This window comes from Bombus huntii, unplaced genomic scaffold, assembly GCF_024542735.1.
Source record: "Bombus huntii isolate Logan2020A unplaced genomic scaffold, iyBomHunt1.1 ctg00000066.1, whole genome shotgun sequence".
Classification (NCBI taxonomy): domain Eukaryota; kingdom Metazoa; phylum Arthropoda; class Insecta; order Hymenoptera; family Apidae; genus Bombus; species Bombus huntii.
Window position 1 is genome coordinate 355,001 of NW_026099325.1, and position 5,000 is coordinate 360,000.

Here is a 5,000-nt window from a genome sequence, read left to right on the forward strand (position 1 = left end):
GCAAAAGCGAATCCTCCCTGCGGGAAGTAGATAGGGACAGAGGGAATCTCGTTAATCCATTCATGCGCGTCACTAATTAGATGACGAGGCATTTGGCTATAATCTGTGGTCCTCGATACGAGGACCATACTTCCGAGGTTTATCCCCCTCGTAGGGACATAAAATATAATATATTTGCTATGTAACCCGAAGGTTACAGCAAATTTGATTTATTGCTTGGACGTAATGAGTTAATAAATAATTGGTGTATAATAAATAAATAAATAAATAAATAAATAAATAAATAGATAAATAATGTTAAAAGCTGGGTCTACTTTTTACGTGTCTAGAAATATGTTGCACATTTCTATGGAGCTTCTTAGGACATTCATAACAAGCGTCTTTATTGTTTTATTTCCAATACCCAATCGCTTGAGGTTATACTCCGTGGAAGGCGTAATGGTGCCACGGCTGCCCAAGACCACCGGTATTACTTCGCCCTTGCCGACATTAAATCTTGCCTTCAGGTGTTCGAGGCACGGTTGATACTTGTTGACCTTTTCTTTCTCCGCTCGCGAAAGGTAATCCTTATTCTCGTAGCGGACGGTAACGTCGACCACGAGAACCCTTTCCTCGTTTTTGATTACGAGGTCCGGCTTGAAAAGATCACCTCCCACTCGGAGCGTAGGTTCAACGAAAACTTCATTTTTAGCTCGTAGACTTTCGGCAAGGGTCATTTTTGCCTCATCATGCCGCTTCATCCTCAGGCCCTTTGTGTACTGGCACAGCCCGAGTATATGTCCAAGTGTCTCGGGCTGGGCTCGACATTTTCTACAGTTAATGTCCAAATTTTTGTCGACCCGTGCCAGTACTGTTCTTGTTCCAACGGTATTGGTCCTGAGTTTGAGGGCATCTATAAATCTCGATGGCCTGAGCAGTTCGTATTCCTCAAGCCACACGTTGCCAGTTTTGTTTCTCGAGAAGTCAGGTACGCCCTGCCCCTGACTTCTCAGTTCTGCCCATTGCTTAGTATGTTCTGCTTTTAATCTCTTTCGGGTCCTTTCAATGTCTTCTACTGAGGCTGGCCAATTGATCCTCAGCGAGTTGGCCATTTTCTTAAGTTTATCATTACATTTCTCATCAATCAGGCTGGACACCGCCGGATCGATCGAGCTTTTCATTTTAATAGCACTTTTAAGGGTGCCAAGTTTGACGATGTGTTCAAATCTTGGCAGCCCCAAACCGCCCCAGGATTTGGGGGCATAGAAAAAACCAGTGGCCGTTGAAGGCGTAAGATGGAATATGGCCTTTATTTCCTGTCTGACTTCGCTGTCCAGCAATCTTAAAACGCAGTCGCTCGGCGGGTTTACGAGAAGGTTATAGATATATCGGGGAAAGATGTATTTTATGATCAATTCTAGCTTCTGGCATGGTTTGAGAGAGAGCTTTCTAACCCTCCTCACCACACTCAGCAGCTCGGGAACAATTACGCCACAGTGTATGCCCTTCCATGGCCCCATTTTGGCGCCTAGGTACCTGAAGGCCTCGTCGGGATCGATCGTTGGGATGGTGTTATTCCCAAGTTTAACTTTTGGTTCTTTAACGAACCAAGTTCGTCTTTCTGCGACTATTTGAAATATCTGACTTTTGTCCCGAGAGATGGTCATACCGAGGCCATTCAGATACTCGTTGAGCATATCCACTTGGCGCTGCGCTTCCCCGATATCAGCGCCGAGCAATACTACGTCGTCAGCGAAAGCCAGTACAGGGATCGTCCGTGAATCATTTATGTTTATCCCCCTGGTTTGATTCTCGATCAAATCCAGCAGTGGCTCCAAGCACAGATTGAATAGCAGCGGCGACAAAGGGTCGCCCTGCTTAACTCCCCTGAGGATCGTAATCTCGACCCCCATATTATTTTTAGTCTTGATCGTTGTCTTGCCCTCACTATACATACAACCAATCAAGTCGGTAATGGGGGTCGGCACTCCCTTCCTCCTCAGGCAGGGAACAATTGCCGAATGAGGCACTGTATCAAAGGCTTTTGAGATATCCACTATTGTGAATATCCCGCCTTTCTTTTTCTTACTATGATCCAAGGCAGCGCTCAACAGGTCGATGTTAATTTTACAGCCGCTCTCGGCGGTGAATCCTTTCTGCCTTGGATTCAACACAATGCCCCTTCTTATCCTCCCGTCAATAATGGAGGAGAAAATACGGCCGAGAATGGGGCCAATAGTTATTGGCCTCCAATTCTCGACCAGGCTGCTATTCTTGTTTGCTTTTGGAATTAATGTTGTTCTATTTTCCTTCCATATAGGAGGAAAATAGGAATAATAAATCAAGATGTTGTAAAGCTTAGTTAATATTATAGGCAGGCCGGGGATCAGAAGGTGTTCCTTCTGGAAACCATCCGGTCCTGCCGCAGCCTTCATTCTTATTTTGCTTAGTTTCTCCGCCACATCCTCAACAGCAATTGGCGGGAAGATTTCGCATAAGGACAGCTCGGGGGCTCTACCTCCTGGGACAGGGACTTCGACAGGTCCTGTCTGGCCCCATAGATCCTCGTAGAGTCCCTTCACTTCCTCAGCACTAGGTGGATCCCTAGCCGGTTGGAGGAAGGCCTGATCATCGTTTATAACAGCATCAGCCAACCTCTTTGGATTTTCAGTGAACAACTCCTGGCAACGTGCGAAGGAGTATCTCTTTCTAGCGTTTCTGTTCTTTCTATTGCTATTTTGGTGTGCAATCCGTTTTTTGTTTTCGTTTCTTGCCCTCTTTTTGTTTTTATTAATTTCTTGTAGAGCTCCATAGAGCGTGCATTTTATAAAATCATTTATAGCGCTCTCAAGGGCTTCCCTATTTCCCTTGAGAGAGACCCAGATAGTCATCAGTCGAGTGTGGACCCACCTTAAAACAGGTGGCACCTCGACTTGTGTCGAAATAGCGGACTCCAATTGGAGTTTCCACTCTTGATATTCTGAACCGCTGATTCCAGGCTCTTCAAAACACGCATTGCCTGGATCAACGGGATCGCACCCTCCCTCTGTCACCTGAGTTGGCTCTGTTTCCTCACCAATCAGTCTCAGCTTCTTTCGCTGATACCTGATTTGGTCGATCGTCTTGCTGGTGAGGATCTCGCTTATCATTTTATTGGGGAATTTGTGGTCCTTATAGGTCTCACAAAGTTCCCTTAATTGGGCCAACTCCTCCAACGTCCATTTTTTCTCAGGGGGGTCCGTTCCCCTTCTTTTGACGTTTCTTACGGCAGGGTGCGCATGCCGCTCGTGGGTAGACAGCCCTCTAAGCGTCCCAAAACTCATGGAGCAGGTTTCGCATCTGTGCGAGCCGCCAGCACTCTGACTCGTGCCTCTACAGTGAGGCAGGTGACATCTGGCCCCATGAAGCTTCGGGAAGCCTTTCCCACAGTCTTTGCATCTCCATTGGATGCGGGCTGTCACATGATGTTGTTCCAGGTGCCGCCCTAGGTCCGATAACGACAAAAAGAAAAGGTCGATTTCCCTTTTCTGGCAGACAGGGCAGGCAACCTGGTCACCCACGATCGGTACCATTATTTCGTTCGTGTCCGGGGATGTAGCCGGGTCGTCAACAGAAGTCCCCTCCAGAGCGGAAAAATCCGCCGCGGCGCCTCCGGGACCGAGAGACGCCACGTCCGAGGCTCTATCAGAGTTTCGATTTACCATGATATTTTCTTAATTTTATTATTTTTATTTTACTTCCGATTATGTCCAGCTCATAACCTTATAACTGCCAAGTCGTGCCAAGAAAATTAACCAAGGAACGAGTTCCTTTAATGGAGATAACTCCATTCCTTTCACGGTGAAATCACCGTTGAATCGGCAAGCCGATTTTAGGTGTCGTCTTTCGCTCCTGCTTCGCCGCACTCCCTTTAGCCATACTCGGTGTCCGGGGGGATACTCCCCACGCTGACACGAATGAGTATGTTACCGGCGGTACCACGTGGAGGTAGGAGTGCGACTTGAGCAGACAGAGCCGAAGCCCTGCCTGCCCCCAAGCAACTATGACTCTTTCATCGTCGGAGGCAAGCCGTTTTTCAACGTCTCGCCACGCAACGAGCAAGATCGCTTCGCTCAACCAGCCACCCTCACGCGGCTCTTCCAGCATACGCATAGGCAGACCGCGCCTACCTTCCAGCTCATCCGCCAGAGTCCCAGCGGCGTATCGTTTTTGGGCGAACGCGGCTAAGTCCAGCGGCGTATTGCTTTCTGGCGCTCACAGCCAAGTCCCAGCGGCGTATTGCTTTTCGAGCACGCGCGGCCAGGTGCCAGCGGCATATTGCTTTCTTTAATACGTCACTAGTCAGATGACGGGGCTGTTGTTTACCTTTCCGTTTCGCATAATGACACGAGAACGGTTTAAAAAAAAAAAATAAGGCGATGCGCCACCGAGACCGGCCGCACATCGCTATAAAGCAAGTACAACCAAGCCCCGGCGACACACCGCCTTTGTAACGTCACTAGTCCAATGACGAGGCATTTGGCTACCTGAGAGTCATAGTTACTCCCGCCGTTTACCCGCGCTTTTTTGAATTTCTTCACGTTGACATTCAGAGCACTGGGCAGAAATCACATTGCGTCAACACCCTTGGGGGCCATCGCAATGCTTTGTTTTAATTAGACAGTCGGATTCCCCTAGTCCGTGCCAGTTCTGAGCTGAGCGTTGAATGGCGGCCGAAGAGAACGACCGCGACGGTAGAACCGCCGCGGAAGCCTCGCAGCAAGGAAGATCCGCGGGAGGCCAAGGCACGGGACCGAGCTCGGATCCGGGGTGCGCGACGATATCCACTCCCGAGAGAGATAGATACGCCGCGTCCCGTTCAGCTCGCCCAGGCCCGGCACGTCAGCCAAACCCGCTTCCCGACCAAGCCCGACACGCCCCGCTCCTCAGAGCCAATCCTTATTCCGAAGTTACGGATCCAATTTGCCGACTTCCCTTACCTACATTAATCTATCGACTAGAGGCTCTTTACCTTGGAGACC